General features: G+C 36.5%; 2 long non-coding RNA genes across 9 annotated transcripts; one reads left to right on the top strand and one right to left on the bottom strand.

Moving 5' to 3' along the window:
• Window positions 1–942: 942 nt before the first annotated feature.
• Window positions 943–4737, bottom strand: LOC136249134 (uncharacterized). Of its 3 annotated transcripts, XR_010698084.1 has the most exons (5): window positions 4409–4737; window positions 4066–4346; window positions 3643–3729; window positions 1565–3257; window positions 943–1327 (listed from the first exon to the last, which is right to left on the bottom strand). It is a non-coding gene; the product is annotated as an uncharacterized lncRNA (long non-coding RNA). The 3 variants fall into 3 exon arrangements; XR_010698083.1 differs by having other exon boundaries at window positions 4066–4737; XR_010698085.1 differs by having other exon boundaries at window positions 944–1327; window positions 1565–1760; window positions 4066–4725.
• On the top strand, window positions 4209–22198 carry LOC136249131 (uncharacterized). 6 transcript variants are annotated; one of them, XR_010698065.1, is made up of 7 exons: window positions 4209–4711; window positions 5295–5350; window positions 9998–10114; window positions 17578–18227; window positions 20906–20982; window positions 21466–21550; window positions 21973–22198. It is a non-coding gene; the product is annotated as an uncharacterized lncRNA (long non-coding RNA). The 6 variants fall into 6 exon arrangements; XR_010698063.1 differs by lacking the exon at window positions 17578–18227 and adding an exon at window positions 7837–8884; XR_010698067.1 differs by lacking the exon at window positions 9998–10114.
• Window positions 22199–22554: the final 356 nt, after the last annotated feature.

Genomic DNA, 22554 nt, shown 5'->3' with positions numbered 1-22554 from the left:
CAGCAAGGCCTATATAGGTTACTACACTAATTTAATACAGTCATCCCCTTGGGTTCCCCCATGTATTGGCTACACAAATGTTTCCAGTGACTATTTCCCTTTCTATAAAGACTAACTAACACTAAACACTACCACTGCTGAGTAGCAATGCTACAACTAACAATGGGTAATTGTTACAATAAACCAGGTCACAGGAGAACAGTAGGTGCCAAAATATAATTTACCGCAGAAGCCTTAGCCAAAACCACATGCTGCACCCATCCCACCTTAATGCTTGCCCGTTAACTTTTGTTTGTTGGGACAAACTACATTTATTACCTACATGTACAAACAATTAGTCAAGACTACCATATACATACAAATTTTTGAGGTACATAATTTTTGCAGATTGACAAATTTCAGGATTTTTGTGGTTTTATTTTCAAGGACCAGTTGTTTTTCACTGAGGCTATCTACTAGAAAGCATAGAGCCAACTCTGATAATCATTTATTTTCGAGGACAAAAATTTTGCGGAAAGCCGAACAACCACAAAATCCACAAAAATTACGCCCCTCAAAAATTTGTACGTACACGTATTATTGCATTCTTATAATCAAAAACCAAATTGCATCCTGTATGATTTAACCCATTTTTAGTAATGACATTGAATACAAAGTGGATAGTAATTGAATTGGTGATTCTACACATATCACAATAATGGATTTGTTTAGCACGCCAATTATTGGTCCTACTATAGAAGGAGAGCATATTACACCTAATGATTCTCAATTAGCCACTATATATGTGAAGGCATTGCAAACTATTATGGAGTACTGTTTTCGGTTTAGGTATACATTTCTAGAGTACATGCATGTGTAGCTATAAAACTGAATTCAACAGATGAACAGTACATTGCATACTGCATGGTGTTTGTATAATACATAATTATGTAGATTATCACAAGAATGCTAATTCAAGTTGTTGACTGTATCAGCAATGTAATCTCATCATATGATATCTTTTTACATTTATCTCAATTACAACAACATGAATGCATGGTTAAAATTAACATGAGCGATAAACAATGAGCATATAATTGAACAGCGTAGTTGTAGTTAGACTACAGTAACACCCAGTTCACAATAGAGCCACAGCAACACGGTTGTTATAATAAACACCACATTTAATGGTACCATAATATACTCCAGTAGCACTGAATTTGACCTATCCACTGAAACTGCTGTGACAACACTTGAAGATGTTGAGGGAGATTAGTTGTTAACTGGTGTAGTCACCATGGCATCAACTACACTGTAGACTGGTGGTGAATTTGTCAATGGTGTCCTCCTGTAAAAACATGATATGGTGTGATAGTTCACATACTTCTACTGTCTATTTTGATCACCATGGAGCTCTATTATATGTTCACAGTTGAAAGCCTACATGTGTTTATTTGAATTTAAAGTCATTTGGACACACCATACAAGTTGTTCGTATATACAGAACAATGCTGGGCTAACGTGGTAAATTATTAAGCTTTTGCATTAATATAATATTTATTATACAGTAAAGTATGTAATATACCTCTGAGTTCTCCTTATGAATGGTGATGGAGGGACATCTCCTGGTATAGCAGAACCAAAAAATGTACAACAAGCCCCACAGATGCCAGTCAACACTCCAATAGTAATGACGTACACTATAACCATTAATCATTGCTGGACCTGTTTTCGTACCGAACTTTGTGCATCTATAGCTACACAGCAGAAGAGTTAAATTTCTAAAAAATTCAAAAATAATTTGCTTTTGAAAATAAATTTTCATAGTTTATCAGAAATAGCTAGCTAGCTACAATACATCTTAGAAGTGATATACGTTAAGTATAAACAAATTAAAGTTAACTAGCTATAGACCTCAGTGTAGCTAGGCACTGCATGAAAGGAAGGTAAACACAATTCAACTTTGTGATCGCAAGTGACACCATGAGTATCACAATTCCTAAGAGAAACTAGTTATCCTAGATTGAGTGAAAACAGCTGGAAGGACTGAGTAAGCCAACTAGTTGTGGCTTAATGTGCAGACCACCAAACAACATGGTTCAAGCTAGCTACATGTACATAGGAGGAAGGGGTAACTAGACATGGTTCTACCAAAGCCAGATGGGTGCTTATCAATACTTAACTGAACAATCAAAGCAGCATGTTCTACTGTACATGATCAATGCGACCATTGTTAGCTTTCTACAATTAACTATAGTTGTGCAGAGTTCAAGAACCATTCCAGTCAATTATCTAAGGTGCGGCACAGTAAAGAGGATTTATTTCAAACTTATAATCAAGCTCTCCTGTTTCAAAAACTTAACCTTTTGAATATTTCCCACTACATGGTCTGGTTAACAAGTTATTTGTTGGATAGCAAGTATTATCTCCTATGTTGTGAATATATGGTCCCAGCCCAGTTTTTAGCCATGTGTACTAACACCAATGCTGAATAGCCACATCATAGTCTGTCACAAAAAGATGACTATAATAGGAAACATCACAGATAAAGCCTACCAAGATGTCATTGTGTACAGTTAACAATGACATAACCCGTGACATTATCATTATGATAAGCAGCAGATTGACATCAATCCATCAAAATGCAAGTACCGTAACCTTGTTTGATGAGGTTACATGGTATTGAACACCTGATGTGGTCTGATTAGTAACTAGTTCTGCTTGTCCAAAATTGGCTTTCTGCTGTAATTATCACATTAGAAGCTATAGCTGCTGTTTGCATGTGAAACGTCATGATAAATTCCCTTCACTGGTATTTAGCTAGTTGTAAAAATAGTGACATTCAATTGGTGCATCATATCTGTGTATCTTTTGTAGAAGTTCACAGATATGATTTTGCACCTGAGCATTATAAAAATATTTAGTGTACCTGCTAAAAAGGAGGATTGTTGAGACACTACTTTCCAAGGGCAGGTTCAATAGGGCCTGCACTATGAAAGTAATGTCTCTTCTTATTTTTGCCTCTGACTCATGTCAGTAGCTACTTCTACTGTGATACTATAACTTAAAATTCCAACTGTATTTTGTTGATATCATAATTAACACTGTTGGGGTTGGGTTGTCAGTAATCACCAAATTGGGAGTCTGCCAACATGTTAATTGAATCACCAACTAATCCATCACAAACGAGTTCTCCGATAACCACATTCATTGGAGTCATAGGTGTATAATATCCTGTATTGCCATTGATATAAAACATTCACAATTGGTAGTCCTTCCTAGGCAATAATAGTGATGATTACCCATGCAGTTAGAAGCAGTGGAAGAAAGGCTATGCAGTTATGTAAATATGGTTCTATTATGCATTCACATATGGCATGGTTTGCTCTTTGACTGCATGGCCATGCATTGCCAATCAGACATTCAATATTAACCTGGCATCAAAGTGTTTTTTGGAGTTCATGCTTTCATTTAAACTACAGGCACAAATTTTCTAGCCATATATGAACATATTTTGATTATGTGCGCATGTCTGGGATTCAGTTGTAGGTTGCATTCATTTATTACCACTACTGCATGTACGTATGCTACAATCCACTGCCATATATGGGCACAGTGTATTTATACTACTCAACAGACCAAATGTACAGGAGTACAACTTACCCAATGCAGTTCTCTCTTGTACCACAAAATCAGGCTCAGTCATGTTCTTAACTGTGTAGCGGCCATTTTGCAGGCAAGTCACATTGGCTAAAAAGTAAACACTCAGTTAATCATACCTACCGTTTACATGTTAAGGAAGCATCATACACATATGTAGCTAACACTAGATTATGTGATTAAATCATATGAACTTGAGTAAGCAGGTATAGTTATGTTCAAACACTACCTTTCATAGGGAGGTTTTGATCATGCTTGCACACGACACATTAAAAATGGAATTGATCTAAATGTCTGACATGTCATCAAGCCACCAAGATACATGACAGCTACAATAGTGAACAAGGATGTACAAATGCACAAAATGACAACACATAGACATGCATGCTCAAACAGTGCATGCCTGAGATATATGGGCGTGGCTACCTTTAACAACATATTGTGACTGACAGGGTTTCCAGTAGAAAGTAGTGGCTAGAGCTAACACTACTAACAATAACAACAGTATCCATGCCGTACATTTAGCTAGACAACTTTTAGGTTGACTTGCATAATCAGCACCCCCTCTGTGAAGAACTGTCACATCATCCTACGTTTCCGATTCAGGTAATGTATCGTCATCCGTTTTTCGAAATGTAATGGTCCCCTTAAGGCCATTTTCCAGAGAAAAGTGAAGGAAACAACTTTCCGCGATTCAATGACAACAACTGAGGGGATAAGGTAAATGCGGGTATTTCCGGACAGCGTACAATTCCGGACACTTTGGTACCTTTATCAAGCTAGCCGAGGAACGAAACAACGGACTGCCTTGAAATTTCTGCTGTGAATAGCTATTCTTATAGGGATTATAAAAATCGAAAAGTGTGTTCTAGTTGATTCATTCTTGGGTGCTATACACGAAGTGTCCGGAATTGTGCGCTGTCCGGAAATACCCGCATTTACCTTACCCCGAGCGTTACATAAGTAAACATACACTGGCGATACATTGAAATCATGGCGTGATTGGAGACCGACAATGACATCCGTTGAAGAATTATCGCTGTCTCTCGTCAGGGAATTTTTAAATAGAAAGGTAGAACATTTGGTGTTGTGCTGAAAGTATATTGATGTGGGTGCATGCGCATCAAAAAGAAAATTTGAATTTATTCGTCTTAGCCATTAGGTACTAAAATATCTAAATATAAATATAAATGCCTAATGGTGTAATTAGTTAACTTGGGCAGCTAGTCTGTTGTTAGATTAGTTTATTGACACATTGATTATGTACCCATCAATGTTATAAGCCCCACTCCCCCCCAGTCATAGATAGTATATGCAGAGGGTGTTAAAACGCCATCTACAATCTATGCCCTAGTACAGGGAGGGTGGGATTTGACCTGGTAGAAAGCCAAATTTCTCAATCTGGGGATAAATTGTTAGGTCAAATCCCCAACTCTGATGTGGTGGCATGAAAAGACTTGACACAAAGCTTCAGTTTTATCAAGTGCCAGAAGTCAGAGCTTTTCAGCGCTTGTTCAAATTCCCCACCCCTCGGGCACATTTTAAACTTCAAACCCCTTCCCAAAGCCCAACGTTGCCAGTGCTGGGAGGAGTGGGGCTTGACATTGATAGGCGCATTAGAAAATGATAGTGACTGTAATCAATTATTTCTCTAGGGCCTGAAATCAACCTTGGCTAGTATGGATATTGAATACCCCAGGACTACAGAAAGGTGCAGTGTAATATACATTGTGTGTGTGTGTGTGTGTGTGTGTGTGTGTGTGTGTGTGTGTGTGTGTGTGTGTGTGTGTGTGTGTGTGTGTGTGTGTGTGTGTGTGTGTGTGTGTGTGTGTGTGTGTGTGTGTGTGTGTGTGTATAATGCGCTTATGCTACTGTAAAAGATACTGGACACCCAGTAGATACCTGTAACTTAATGATAGGTTCAAGAATTATTTTTACATTTTTCAATGTATATTAATGGTGTTTACTTAATCAAACATGCTGTTTAACATAGGAGTTAGAGGAAAGAGCTTTGCGTGTATTCCAGCAATATAGAGCCTGCTTGCTCACTTTAGTGTACTCTTTTTTGGGTGACCTGCAGTTCGAATCCTGGGGTTGGAGGGATTTTTTTCCTTACTTTGGCCCCTTTTCTGTTACACCTTATCAGTCAGTCTAAGTCCTTGAAATTAAGTTAGATAATCCTAAGGCTGCAGCACATGTTGCTGTCAGACCTTCAGTGCTGGTCACTGTAAAGTGTTAATAATAAAAATAAAATAATAATAAATAACTGAAACTGTAAACGATTCTGTGGTCATGTGATCCAATTGTATAATTAATTGTTGCATACATGTACACAGCCCGATTATCAATCACCCTCAGCAATAACCAATTGATTAACCGATTATTGCATAACCAATTCACTGTCCTAGTATTACAGCATAGCTCTGTGGGAAAATCCCTACTTTGGCATTCAACTAAATAATTATAACATGCCAATTGCAATGTAGGTAGGGATTTTATGCTACAATACCATCATTCATCTCTTGTTTCACTGCTTGTTATTGCTTGTGTCCCTACTTCATTTTTAAATTAATAATTTTTTAAATATATTAGTATGCTAAGTACATGCCAATGGAATCTGAGGTACCAGTTGTTGTAACGCATTGCTAAGAGCTTCACCTAAAAAATTTATATCTGTACAGTATGAAATGTCAAAATCTTTATCTGAATTTCAAATACATAATGCACTTGCACTTTTTAATCCATATACTGTATGTTGTACTATAGCATCCTCTATAGAAAGGACTTTTTTTTACTAAGAATTTTGATTGCTGAGAAGTTCTATTGTACACACTTCAAAATATTGATGGTATAAATTTTGTAGTCTCGTGTGCCAGACAGTTTGTGTGGGGGTGGTAAATAAACCGTCTGGTCACTGTTGCACACTTTCTGTGAACTCAATTAGATTACATAACAGTATTTGCACTAAGGATGATGTAATAGTCGTTCCAATCACCTCTGTGAGCAGACTAAGACAATACTATGTCCTGGTGATGTATTCGAAACATTGTTGAATGTCCTCCGCCTTTTCACAAATCCGTAGTGAACCATGATCGTTCTTATACCAACGCTTTTAAGAGCCCTGAAACAAAGATCCTAAGCCCACGGTGTTGTTAAACTTTTGAAATAGTAATCTGTAGCCGAAATTCAGTTTTTATTATACTAAGAATTTGAATTATTAGTGTTTGTTTTGTCACAGAGTCCGCAAAATGATCTTATTGGCTCTGCCAACATTCCGGCAGTGGTCACGGAATGTGTGCAACAATGACCAGACGGTTTATTTTCCGCCCCCACACAAACCGTCTGGCATGCAAGACTATAAATTTTGTTAGTCTTCTTAACCCATCACAAATTTATGCAAATGACTTTAAGATAGGAATATTTAGTTACTAGTTTTTACACATCCAAAGGCTGAGCCAATAGTTTATACATATGTTTGTGACTGTGTTTATTGCTACTTAGCAACCATTGTATTCTGTATCCATGTATTTTTTGTGGTATGGCTGTTGACATTGCTGAGGAACCACAGTTCAGTTACAATTAAACCATATATAGTAGTAAACAGTTATCAGTGGGATGTGGCCTGGTTTTGAAAAGAACTTTAACAACCAAGTGAACTTGTGACATGGTCAGGTGGTATCCTGTTTATTCCAGAGGTTGCCATTACAGGCACAATGTACACTGTAGTATGTACATTGTTGGTTAATGGCCACAACTGCAATAACTTTTGAAGTGGAAACACTTGTGAGTTGAATGCTTTGAGCCCTGCAGGATTTACCTGTTTACAAGAGTTTCTTTAGCAAGTGCATTCTGTAACCAGCTAACCTGCTTATTTTTACACAAAACTTTGCCAATGCAGGTACCTTTTGACCATTGTGAAAATTATACAAGACACAAGCTATAAGGTACACTGCTAATAGCGGGAGAGTATCGATCTGCACTTCACAAGTTCTGCTAGAAGCAAGTATAGAATATTTTATAACGTATAGCTGGTTTTGTTGTGAGAATTTTTTTTGCATCTGGTACGAATTTGCAAAAAATTAATTTGTTACAATAAAACATTGCCACTATTAAAACATTGCCACTGTTTACCCGTTACCACACAAGTTATATCACCACTTTACTCTATAAACACTATCTTGATATTTTTCTTGGTAGGTGTCCCACAGTTTCGTCTGAATACTTCGTAATTGCCACTACATTTCGATCTAGCCCACATCGTCTCAAGGGCTCTAAAGAGCATAGAAACTGATGTTGATTCATACTACGCACTTTAGAAGAAAATTCCGAGACAAAGCAAGCAAAGAAAGAGCGAAAGAAAGTGTCAATCTGTGACTGCTAGTATCAAGATTCACCCAACCCTTCGAGTTGACGTAACGTAACATTGGTGTATCAAGTAGCTACTAAACACCGAACTGTCTTGTCCAGAAAATTAGCTAACAAATGGCAAACTGTGAGTGCTAGCATTGAGTACTACCCTTCGATTTTATTGTGTCAACGCCACACCATGTATCAAGGTCCAGATCATTGCTAGTTTAGTTAAGAAAGTAAGATGATGGTAACTTCATTTTGGCTTTGCTGATTTTTGTTTGATACACCACACATTACTAACATTTAGTAAACCCACCACAGGTTTCTAGGAACCTCAGACATCAAAGGAAATATCTCTAAAGGATAGTATATACAGCACTATAGGAAGTACTACAACGTCGTACAGTATGTACATTACAAGCTTCAATTCCCAAGACCAGAACCAGACCAATACATAACTAATGAACCTTCATATTGCTTCAATATAAGCACAACAGAAGGAATGTTCATTGTTTCAAGACAATGCTTTTCCGAAAATCATTGTCATCAGTGAAGCTGATACAACTGCCTGTAAAATCACTGCCAGCACATATTATTACAATTGGTTCCTGACTAGTATGACAATAGTAAAGCACAAAGACAACATGAAGAATTTCTTTTTGGTATTAAAAGTCAATCACCAATTCCAACATGATATCCTGCAGCTCCTTACCAAGTACATTTCCCATAAAGGGCATGATACAAGATGTCACAGAGTCTTTAGGAATAAACTATCTGTTTTACCCTATTTATTAAAGAAACTACTGTGATTGGGGTAATATGCTTCTGGATATTCCCTACCCAAAACTTCTTGCGAGATTGTGTTTGTGCCATTGCAGCCAATGAACAAGTCAAGGTTGGATATCTGAATATGTAATGTTTGTATATGTAATAGGATGGATGGCTGTGGTATTAGGGATTAATAGTGCGAGCATTGTAAACAGGAAAGGAGTAAAATAGTGCGAGGCGAAGCCGAGCACTATTTCCTTCCTGTTTACAATGCGAGAACTATTAATCCCGAATACCACAGCCATCCGTCCTATTGCAAATTAATCCGACAACCATAGCAACTGTTACTAGGCAACTGAAATTCAAAAAATAACCACTGCAAAAGACCAAGCACACTTAGCAACCGTTGCCTGGCAACCGTTGCTATGGTCTCAAATGACTTTTACCTTAGCAACGATCACCTAGCAACCGTTGCTAAGCAACCATATTGTGTCATACTTTGGGGGCAACTATCACTATGGTAACAATAGTTGTCAAGTCGGACATTTACTTCTAATATAAACACACCACACTATTTTAGCCAATCAAATAAGTATTATAGATTTTTGTCATGGGACCTTGACAAACAAGTGTAATACTAATTCTATTGGTTAATCGCTTGATGTATTTCAATATAATACGTCAAGCTGCTATTGAGAGTATTATACAGTAACACATTCAGTTGTTGGATTAGGTATAGAAATACTTTTAGTGTCAATTTGTTTTCTCATAACGTGCTCTAAAAAGAGTTTCCTAAAACTGCCTAACACTACCTGTGTTAAAAACCTCATTTGTTATGTTACATAGTGGTTTACATTACTACATAGCTCTCAGGAACTATTAAATACCACCTGGGATAGTTAAGTGTTTACTTATGTGTACTACAATCTTAATGTACTCTGATCACATTACCACTGAAATGATAACATCATCTAAACTTTGTTGTGTTATGATAGCTAGTCCTTTAAAAGTGACATAATTTCCCATCCCCTAACCTTTTAATGTCACTCAAATACTCCATTATTGGATCCATTCAGTGAATATGGACCAATTAAATGTGTTATTTTGCTAAATAGGCAGTAAAAAGCATTTATATCTTAATAAAACACAGGTGCTTGCTACTATATTTATGTATGCCATATGTACAATTACATGTAATACCCATATTCATATAATATTAAACAGTAATTCTTTTTGTTAGGGATATGGGACCCATATGATGAATACCCTCAAGGATTATGCTTGATGAAAACTAACCATACCAGCTACTTGCATCATTTACTACTAGTGACTAAGAATATAGCAAGCAATAACACAGGTACCTGAAAATAAGATCAGAATTTATTCTAAATAACGCTCTTTTACAAAGTTCATCGTAAAATTGGTAGACTCAATGAAGCTCAACACATGAAATGATTTCTACACTAGTGAATTACCATTTCTGACAATAAATTCAGCACTTAACTTCACGGTTTACTAGAACTATACCCTATGCTAAAAAGTACAGTACGCATACGTCACGCTTTTATTGTGACGTCATGTCCTACCTCCTGTGGTCTCATGTAGTGTTCTCTGAAACATTTTGAAAGTTCTTGTCAACCATTATTAGAAGAGAAGTACTATTAAGTTGCAATGGATTCTACATTTGGTATTTTTTGCAACACGTCTACAGATGTCTGTCTTTCAGTCTCCCACTAGAGAAGGCCTATGAAACAGGTATTCACTAAAAAACTATGTTGAGTAGGTGCTGACTTACAGCTTGCAGTCTAGGCAAGTGCCTGAGGAGCCACACAGCCTGGGATGCATTCAACCTGTACTACTTAAACATCATAACTTTTGTGGTTCATTAGGGTACAATTTATTCCACTAGGGGCTGCTACTGAAAGCCTGTGTAGCATTAAGTCAGAAACTTAACCCTAAAATACTATTATATTAACCATTGTAGCTGCAATATGGTGGCATGGCATTATAGATCATACAAGGAATAAAAACTAGCTTCATGCTACAAACTGTTTAGTGCGTTTCATAGCGAGATGTACTAGTACTGTAATGGACAAGCCCATAGGGGTCTATAACCAGATTCTTCCTGGACTAGTGTACTAAGTGTTTGTTACTTAAATAGGCAAGTTAAATCGTTCTTCGAGTTGAAATCTATTGTACTACAGTACTATACACTAATGGGGACAGGTGGAGACAACCCTTGATTGTTTTATCCCAGACGTGGCACGGCATGATACACACAAGTACACATGCGCATACGCAGCACCAGAAATGAGACAAATCATGCTGTGAAATGAATCACACCATTAGTAAACTGTATAGATCTATGAAGTGTGAGGCACCTTTGTAGACAGTTAGTTGGGATTCCATTGTTTGTTTGGGATGGTGTTTAGACTTTACCATGTAATAATAACTTCATTGTGGTTAGTATTATGTAAACAAAAACAATGTAGTCAAGTTCCTTATTTCATAGCGACTATTTAGATGTATGGTTGCTAAGTAGTTTAGTAAGGCAATAACATGATGTGAGTCAGCAATTCAACCAGTAGTTGCCAGGAATTTAGCCGTCACTTGGTTTTAAATTCTAGAAGAGCTGTCAGTACTAGAGCTGAGCAATAATAGAAAATTCACTGTCACGATAGATATCGAAGTATTATTCACGATGCGATAATATCACGATAATTATACTTTGAATGATCTTCAGTCAAGTTCCAAGTATTCAATGCATGTTAGACATCATCTTTGATTACTATTTGCTTGGTTTTCTTGTGAGTGCATCAATTAGGTAATTAATTGTGTGGGCGGCCAATATGTCTACAATTTTTGTTAGGATAAGCAATTAAGCCTAAAGAGTTACAAAACAGTTAAATAAACTTGGTAACAATGTTTCTAGTAATCTTACAGCAATATCGCGATAGTAAGCTGTAATTATCATATCGCGATAATGATTTTCGATCGCGAGTATCAAACTATCGATATTATCGCTCAGTACGAGTCATAGTCTAGTCTTGCGACAAGCCAGCTTCTTTACTAAATTAGATTGAAAACTAAATCATAGATATGCAAATGCAATGTCATCTCGTGAGAGTGCAAGGGATTAAAAAACTCGCTGCTAAGTAAGGGGCGTGGCACCCGTTTTGCTTGTGAGTATTCATCCCAAACAAAATGGGATGAATACTCGCAAGCGAAATGGGTGCCACTCCCCTTAATTAACAAGTTTTGAATTGCTTGCACTGTAGATATGCTCAAGCTACTTACATCTCGTACATGTTTGTTAAGGGATTGAGTACATAATATTTCATGGATTTTGTTCTGTTGAACATGTTTTTGTTTATAATTCTCTAATCTGTGGTAACGGTAGATTTTTGATTATGCTATATGACTGTACACATACTTGTATAACATGTATGGTTACCGTGGCATTTACTAATGTACATTGTCAACAATATAAACTGTTGCCAAGTGAGGAATTTCATATGATGTATGTTTTTGTGCAGTAATTTAATTAATTGTTATGTGGAAGGAAACTTGTTGCCTTGGAAACGAAATATTACAATATGTGTATGTTGAACTATCAGTATGCTATTATTTCCTTATATGGTGTTAGGTGGAATATAAGAATGTTTTCATTACATGGTTATAATGACATTATGTTGACTTGATTTTATTGGTATTGGTCATTTTTGGTTCAGATCAGTTTCCTATTATTTAAGTGCCGGATATCTGACATCATTTAATGTTTTCAGATGATGGCATTCATAAAGAATATAACAGGATTCCTTGAAGCCATGCGTGCTGATTGATTGTTATGATTCAATGCAAGTTGGCTTATTAAACAGCAGTGGAGATACTGGCTGTTTCTTGTAAATAATGCCTCTTATGGCAAAGTATCAGTATTGGCCAGGTATCAGCCAATTTCCACCTAAAATGTATCAGTATCAGATCGGGTGATAAACAGTGGTATTGTGCGTCCTATATTAATTAAATTGCCAGTGATAGTTCATAGCCCATTGTCATTAAACCCTAAGTTGTAGAATTGCTTGTCAGTTACATAAAGGACTAATTAATCTAAAGGAAGATCCATTATTTTTTTAGTTTGGCAGAGATATTTGGAACTACCAGCCATGTGTCTTTGAGTATTATATTTAATTTTCTCAATTTGAATTCCTAGTACAGCAATAGCAAGTCTATTTTAAGAGCACAGATAAGGAGAACTTGTGTCCGGTGTATTCAGCTGTAAAAGTAATCAGAAGTAAAGTATACATAATTGTGCATAGCGCAAGTATGCAGCTGCTTCTAGCAATATCTATAATAGATGTTTGTAATGTTGTGGGCAACAAAATTTGATAGCAACTGTATGTATTAGTTAAAGCATTGTCGCAAATCTATACGAAAAATATAGCACAAAAAGAGTGGGTGAGAGACAAATATAGCATGAGGCGAAGCCAAGTACTATATTTAATCTTGAGATATTTTTCATATATAAAGCATGAGCAAGGCAATGAATGCTTTAACTGATTTAAAGAACTTCCAAGTTTTGAGCTGGAGCTCAAGTAAACATGCACAAAACTATTCGAGACTTACCATGCAAGACTTCAGTGAAACAATTGACTTCACTCTGAATACGGATGTATCTTGAAGACCCTCTGGAGTGCTTTTTCCTCCTCCTCTGTGGTACTTCTCCATTTAATTGTCCTTGTCTTCTCAATTTTAGGGTTGGGTGCAATCATCTTCTGCCCACGTACAGTGCTATAAGCCTATAACTACCTCGATTATAGCACTGTGGTTGCATATATAGCACTGTGATCATGTAAACTGTTGTGTTTGGCAAATGTACTATTTTTCACTTTGATCTTTCACTCCAAATACTAGTTAAAGCACCACCACAAGTGCATTACTGAAAAATAGCATGAGGGCGTGGGTGAGAGACTAATACAGCATGAGGTGAAGCTGAGTGCTATATTCAGCTCGAGAGCATACCAAAGTGCAATTTTTTTCATGTTGCACGAGTGTGGTGGTGCTTTAACTAGTTTAAAGTGCTTTCCGGTCATCTTTGTTTGGAGCGTTCTCAGGTTTCAGCCCCCAGGCAATTGGTAAGTGTCTATATAATACAAGTTTGATTGTAAAACAAACAGATAGCATCGTTTTGGCTACTTCTGGCAATTTAAGATATTACACACGTGATCAACAGTGCTGTATTTTCCTTTCAGTGCTGTATGGAAATAATAGTACTCTTATTTGCTTGATTTTCACCCACACGAGTGCTTTAAATTTTGATACAGCACTGCAAAGCAGCAACAGCAGAATGATCATTTTGTACAGTTATAGGCACTTATGAGTATAAAGATATGAGTTGAAGCTTGTTTAACAGATTTTTAATAATGCACATGCTTTTTGTATCTTTCTATTACTGTGGCTGGTGCTGTTATTTCACAATTTTAATTTTGTAATTTGTGACAAAAAAATTATTAACTGTTTGTATAAATTTTCAAAAAAAAAAAAACTTGGTTACATAAGTGTGTTGTCAGCTCAAGGGTATACCACCCAGGAAGAAATTGTTTACTTTTGGTTTTTAAAGGAAATGAGGTTGCAAAATTATTCCATGAGGATGCAAACGGTAAATTGAATACCATGCAGAACAATGTCTTGTATTCAGATGCACAACAATGATGCAACTTTGTCTCACAGTAATGTGCTATTTTTAGCCCATTAGGGACTATGTGTTTAGTGAATGCTAAAATTGTACAGTATGTGATTAGAAGTGAAACAGTATATCATTTTGACATTTTCCACCTAAATGAATTCACCTGACATTTCTGTCATTTATTTTTGTACTCAATTTAGCGGAAAAAATATTGGGTGACTGACTATTGGGCCTTTTTCAGTGTAATTATTTAATTGACTTTGGGTGGGTGACCACATAATCACATATACTGTGCATGTGGCCCACTGTGCGAAAACTGACTTGTTTGCATTTTCCTTGAACTAACTTTTTAATGAAAAACCAATAAGCTGTTAAAAGTTTCAGCTTTATCTGGTAAGAGCTTTCAGATGATTTATAGCGATAGAAGAGCAGAACAATCGATTTGTACGGTGCCTATACAGAACAATAATTACAGGCGATCATAAGTCTCTAGTGCAATGAACTACAGATTTTGTGTCATTCTATATATTCACCATGAACTGGGACATCCATCAAGGTACAGTTTTTGGCCTAAATATACCGATGCTATTAAACAAGACGGTTGTTCAAGCTTAGAAACTGTGACAATAAAATACATTTTACCACAACATAAACAAAAACATGTAACTGATGTCTCTAATTCATGGTACAGAAACAAAACAAAGATATATTACTATCTATGAAGAGGCAAATCCATTGGTATATTAGATCTTTAAATTCATGTTTTCACTATTTACTGAAGCGATTAAAACACATATTAAACTATTTACTGTACACTGTATGTAGTACTTGTTGTTTACCCAATGTATTTTAATGGCATTTATCTCAGAAACAGAATTATGGTTTTTGCTTAGCTGGTCACATGTTGTGAATGACTTGTAAAGTGTTTTATAATCTTCATGTTTTAGAACGAATATGCAATGGATTTTTCCCTTTTCCAATGGACTAATACTGCATGCTGTAGTTATCTCATGAATCGATTTTTCTGCTGTTTCCAATTTGTAGCGCTGCATCTTCAAAGGTTCAAGGCTTCTAGAGCTGAAACTTTGGTTGACCATTCCTTTGGGTATCTAGATAAAGAAAATGTAATAAAATGGAATTTGAAAAATGTGCTAACATATTGGGCAGATCTGGTCACACATAATGATGTGATATCAGAGGTAGTCACTAGGGCTGAGCGATACTATCGTTTTAGCGATATATCGTGATATTTTGAAAGTATTGATATCGCGATATTTTGTTATTAACTATCGTGATACTATGCCTGTACATTACTGTCATTAAAAATCCATTTGTTATGCAGTACTTGGCTAAGAATCCTTGTAAATGATAAAGTCCACCCATCTGGTTTCCTCTGCAGAGAGGTGTGAACACCATAACAACCTCAAAGCATGTGTTACAATAACTGTTACAATAACTGTTACTGTAAACAAGGATGATAGTGGCTAGTTTGCTATCACATATAAGGACTTCCTGCAGGAATGCTGAGCAATGCACTATGTGGCACCAGCTATGATTGACTTATTTGTAAGTATCGTGAACTATTCAGTATTGTGAATAGTGGCTTTAGTATCGATCATGATACTAAAATGGCAGTATTGCTCAGCCCTAGTAGTCACTAGTTGAGGTATCCTATGCCGTTTGATTAGTAATTGATTCTTGGTAGTCTTGGTGTTTCCCCTTATGACACAATCCACATGTCATGGTGATGTAGGCACATGCTTTGAGACGTGACTGTGGTTGTCGCCACAACCACATGGGTGGCTAATTTTGTTCACCACAACTTTGACCTCTGCTTACGTAGTACTAATACAATATCTTCCTATGATAATAACATATTACTTTTAAAACCCTTAAGCCTGCAGCCGTTTTAAAATACTAAAAGTGCATTATTCAGTTAACTTGTTATGCATGCCACTTAAACAAACCCTTATAGTCCTAGGCCTACTACAGCACCGTTTACTCACTGTAAAATAACTCATTGTAAAAATTCGGCTTAATTGTTCCCATCCTTTGTCACATTCAGTGAACCAGAATTCATGTTGTACCTTGAGGCTATAAAAGAACCATCTCTCTGTCTTTCTTGCTTACATAACAATGCATAGCTCAGCTGTACTTTGTCCTATCAAAATTTTCTAGGCACTATTTTGATTGTCATGATTCAGCTGATATAAGTATTGTGATGATTAATAAAATCTGTATTTCTAAGAATACTTCGTGAGATATGCCTGTTTGAAACCAGACATGTAAAATTGTAAAACTTTTGTGTTTGGTGTGTTTTATTATTTCCAATCCAATTTTCTGGGTTATGAGGGTTTAAGGAATTATGTAATCATGTGAATGTCACTTGTGGACACAAGTATATAACAAAATACGGAAGGTAGATTTATGAAAAAATATATATTATGGGTGTTTCATGTAACCTTTTAAATGATAGTGTGTGCATGAAAATACACACAGTCTCTTTCTCTGTATGCTTAAATCGTATGTACATCTACAAAAATGCACACTGCACATTATCATATACAGTACAATAGTACTATATAGTAGGGATCATGCTTTTCAGACCAAAAATTTGCCAAAAACATATTTCTGTGAAACTATTATTGGCGAGCCTTACTTGCTTCAACCAGGTAGAACATACCTGAATACACAGTGGAATGGCAGCCATTTGCATTTGAGTAATTGTACTTGTTTGATTGCACAATTTACGTAGTGGCTGAATTGATTGTATAGGCACTTCTTATACTGTTCTTCATTTGTAATGTGGTGGAACAAAGTAAAATGGCAACAACACTTTCCATTAATTGATAGTAAGGGCACGCTGATGCGGCATGCATTGGTTTGCCAGTCATAAATTAAGGGTGCTCGCTGATATTTGAAGCCATTTAAGCACTAGCCTAGTAACCACATGCGGCTATTGCATACTTGCAGTAAATCGTCACTGAAGTGTTAGCAAAGGATTGTCTGATGGTTCAAGAGTTATACTAGCATGAATTAGTCTAAAAGTAAGTGTTATTTTGCTTGTAGCCAACATGCATTTGTGGCTTGTTTTCTCAAGTGATAGCATATGCTGTTAGTTTGTATTGTAATTGTAGGGGACTATGTTACCAGCTGGAATCACAAGGTGGATATGTTACCAGCTGGAATCACAAGGTGTTACAAGCTGCTGATGTTGGCTTGCCTAGCACAACTTATCCAAAGGCAACCTGGAAACTCCAGGCATAGCAGGAAGCTGTTTCTGTGTGTGAAGAAGAGGAATAAGACCTTCTTAGTGTTTAGAACAGTGTTAAGGGTGCTAGCGCCTTTTTGAAGCCACACAAATGCTGTTTTTTACCTTTGATACAGGCAAAAAGGAAGCTGTCTTGTTATGTGTGATAAATCCAGCTGGAACATCATCACTACCTAAGAACAGGTGTACAATACAAATATAACTTAAAGGCAGGAAGAAAGTGTGTTGGCTACAAATCAGCTTGTGTCTCGACTTGTGTTTGCACATATCTTCAAAACTAGCACTAACTTTCAGGCTAATTCACTCTATTGTCACTCTTGGACACCCAGACGATCATTTTTGTTATGGTTTTCAAACGAAACAGGCTGTTTCTTGGCCAATTCCTTTGGCACAAAACACGGCTGCCTAACACTAATATTGCCAATTATGATGTAACAGCCGTATGTGGTTATGTGGGTTGTCCCTTGAATGGCTTCAAAAACCGCTAGCACCCTTAATGACATGTTATTTTGAAAAGTTAGTGATTGCAGTTAATAAGAATTTGTGTGGTTATTAAATCAATAATGTTGGGCGTATGTTATCTTTACACATGTTTACTAAAAATATAACCAGTTTTTGAGTGATATTCGACAAGGCTTCAAATTTTGTAGGTAGATTCGCTGATAAATTCTCTAGAGGTCTATGTTTAGATTTTGTGTGTAGTCGTATGGCTTCACGAGTTACGACGATGTGAACACAAGGTTTTGAATGGTAGAACACACTTTTAATGCTAACTTGAGTTCTACGTAAGCTATGTATTAATACTAAACAGAGTTGTGAGTTATAAGCTGAAATTTGTTCAGTATGGTTTCTAGTGTGCCGCTGTAAAAAAAGAAGGACTAGTTTTGATTTAAAGCGCTTCTTAAAGAATCTCGCGTAGTTATAAAATGGTATAGACTAGCAGAATTCTGTTTGGTTTGTGTTGAAGAGAAAGGGAAGAACTTCCAATGTAAGTAGCTTATAGATTCATTTTATACATTGTGTGAGTACAAGAAACAGTACAAAAAAATGCATGTTGTATGGCTTCAAATAGCCGTGAGCACCCTTAATTATGGTACAAAAAGTCAAAAATTAAGTGTAAAGAAAATCAGAAATTTTGTATTTAAGTAGGGATCGTAGAAATAAAATGCAAAGGAGGTCATCTACACCTGCAACTAGAAGGGACATTTCATTCCTATTTCAGTCGTATACTGAAGTAGGAATGAAATTTCCACTAGTATAGCTGATGACCTCTCTTGTGTGTCCTTGCATTTTATTTCTCTGATCACTACTCAAATAGGGATCATACATGTTTTTCCTACACTTGTTTCATAATGATCAACACTTTCATAATTCTTAGCTATACTTGGGTGTGCAATGGTGTGATAGTATGTTGATTGTGTGTTTAATTGTGGTAACATGTATGAATGCTATAATTAAAATGATTTAACTGTCTCTCCATTATGCTATATACCACTTTAGCGTGGGCGTTCAAAGGCGCCGCTCGGTGTTTAACTCGCATATTGCCTGGGAAATATCATGGGAAAGCGGTTTGCCAATGACTTTGTTACCCAGCCAGTTCAAAGAATCGATGCGCTTTGACTCGTTATGTTGAGCAACATAGAGCTTTGTATTGTAGGACTTGTTTTTGTAGAGGTTGCTAAGCTTAGTACATAGGCTAAGATAGAGTAGTTGGTTGTTACTAAAGGATAATGAAGGCACAAAATAATTGTTTGGGCGATTGTGGATGCGTATTTCTACCCAGCCTTTGAACAGACCACGGAACAGCAAAGCTACTACTGCTACGTTGAAATAGGTTAGTAACTTACAATATAAACTCCATCCCACAATCGCAAGTTTTCTAACATTGTGTGTTGAAGCATAGTAACGTATTAACGACGTTTTAACGTATGGAAAACGTTTTGATGGCTATTAGCCCACGCTATTGAAACCACAATCGATCTTCAGATGCTACTGTATAAAACAAATGGGATGAGTTCTTGTTAGTTCTTTCACCTATTAGGTGAGTGCGCCCCAAGTGATATATATCACTTGTACCATGGCTGCTTGGGATTTTGCTGACATATACACCCGCAGCCCTCGGGCTTTGGGTGTATATATCAGCAAAATCCCTCGCAGCCATGGTATAACTACAGTGTGAACTAAACTCCAGAGTGCTGTATACTCAGTTCTCAATAATCATCAAGAACCAAAAAAAAAAAAGGTGATAAGACAGCATGTTGCCATTCCTGTAGTTGTAATATTGGCAGATAAGCTAATCTTATTTACAACAAACTGTGCCTGCCAACTTGATATTAGTGTTTATAAACATGACACAATGATCTGTATGGTGTTGTGTTTGTATAAGAAACAGTAAATGTCACACTACTGAACAAATATATATTACTGTGTGTGGTATTTGTGTTCTTAGGAATACTGTATGGTGATTGTGTTTTCCAGCACATATTTCTTGTTAAGAACGTGGGTAGTGGTCAAGACGTTTAGTGTCTATTAGACTTTATGGTATTATGAGTTTCTTGAGAAACAATGCACACTCTGTGACTAAAGCATTCATCTGTAACTGGTTACTATAATCAACTGGGTGACTGTATTGGTATAAGTAGTTATAAATCATTGATCTTTGTCTTTCCTTTTCTCGTGGGCCTGTTGCTCATCCATGACTTTATGCAGGTAACCAGATGCCATTTGTGGTAGGCATAGAACATCAATTTCCCTCACTAAAATTTGAGGATTGTATACTTGGAGAGCCACTGTCATGTGTGTGTGTGTGTGTCTCTGTGTGTGTGTGTGTGTGTGTGTCTGTGTGTGTGTGTGTGTGTGTGTGTGTGTGTGTGTGTGTGTGTGTGTGTGTGTGTGTGTGTGTGTGTGTGTGTGTGTGTGTGTGTGTGTAGCGTGTACATTATGTGTATAGTGCGTGGGTGGGTGTGTGTGTGTGTGAGAGAGAGAGAGAGGCTGTATGTTGGCCTCTATCCTCCACATGCACACCATACTACACATCACAACACACACACATGACGCAGGTGGCTTTGAATTAAGAAAGTATAATGCTGCACTATCACTGACAGTTTTATACTCATGCAGATGGGATGAATACAAAACTGTTGGTGATCTTGTTCTTCTCATCCTGTTACTTGTCACTGATTTTTCTCCCACAGCAAACACAATGAGTTGGACAAGGATCCAGAAAAACTGTCTGTTGTGTTGAGGATCAAATGTTCTCAAACAAGTCAAGGTATGTCTACCAGCTCTCTTATTTTAATGCTTGTAAGTATAGCAGCGAGTGCAGCGTTACAGTTAACAAAGAGAAATGCTTTCCAATGCACACACTTTTTGGTATCAAGGCTGCGTATTTGGAAAAAAACTATATTTTGTGCAACAAGAGTTCAAACAATTAATTATGAAGTCATGCCTTTAAAAAGACGAAAACAACCTATCCATGGTAATATTGTTACCTTCAGCATTGTCAACCAGGTTTATCTATCCTGGATGGACATCCTTTGTTTACCAGTGTACATCTCACCAACACAATTATGTTTGTCATAAATATTTGTATGTAATACGTACATGTAGAAAGATACCAATATACACCAGACTTTTCTGGCTACATATATTTAATCAATGGCTAACACAGTACAAGTCCAACATATGTGTACATTACATACTACATGAGATTTGCTTAATTTAACTGACACCACATACAATAAAATGTTTACAGGGTCATTGTAACATGTGGCCATTCAAGGAGTCAGTTAAAGAAGACGAGCATCCAGATTATTACAAGATTATCTGACATCCCATAGGTAAGTTGTCATATAAGGTGTGATACTTCTATACACTTTTCTTATTTGGTTACTCTGTGCAAATTTGGTTAACTGCTTCAAAACAATACTTTTATGGACCAGTGGTTAAAATTAAAGTGGCTGTAAACATAATACCACTTGTACATATATGCATATTTTCTACCAGGTATAAGGCTATAGACTTATATGCTTATAATAATTACGTAGTTATTATTATATATATGAGCTTATGGGGTATTTCCTTGGTTTCCCCTGCTTTGCAAAACATAAATGTATGTATCTGTATATGTACACAAGTATAATGAACTTTATAATATTATTGTTTAGTAACAATTATACAAGTGTAAGTTTACTAATGTAATAAGACGCTGCAGGTATTGTGTTAATGCCTTTGTGATATATACAATTGTTTTACTACACAGATTTACACACTGTTTCAGAGAGACTCAAATCAGGATATTACTCGGAGATTGTCGTATGTACAATGAAAAATCATCAGACTATTACAAGTATGCCAACGCTGTAGAGAGGTTCTTCATCAACAAGATGAAAGAAGTTGGAGCAATAGTAGACATGACCTGATCATCTGTATTATTTTTATATCACTATTCATGAGTTTGACATTATATGAGCTTTCTGCTATGTTCATATTTTTAATGCTACAAAGATACAACATATACATGAAACACAATGCATCTATACTATAAAAGCATTGTGTTGTGTGCAACAAACCCATTGTTTGATCAATGCATATTGTGAGCCTTACACCTGGTTATACATAGACTACATGCAGTTATAGGATTTGTTTGCAAAGAGCCTACATAGCTGTCAAGAACAGTGAGTCAAAACTGTTGTACAAATTATACCTGCATGACTTCGTAGTCTAAGCTGGTTTACTGTGATGTGTTTCTGTTATTGCCTGTTTAGTCTTGCTCCTAGACCACAAAGGGCTAGTCTATAATAATACCCACAGAACAATGACTTGTTATGATTATCAATGCATT

Source organism: Dysidea avara, chromosome 3 (genome assembly GCF_963678975.1).
Source record: "Dysidea avara chromosome 3, odDysAvar1.4, whole genome shotgun sequence".
In the NCBI taxonomy this organism is placed as follows: Eukaryota; Metazoa; Porifera; class Demospongiae; order Dictyoceratida; family Dysideidae; genus Dysidea; species Dysidea avara.
This window is presented reverse-complemented; position numbering and strand designations above follow the sequence as displayed.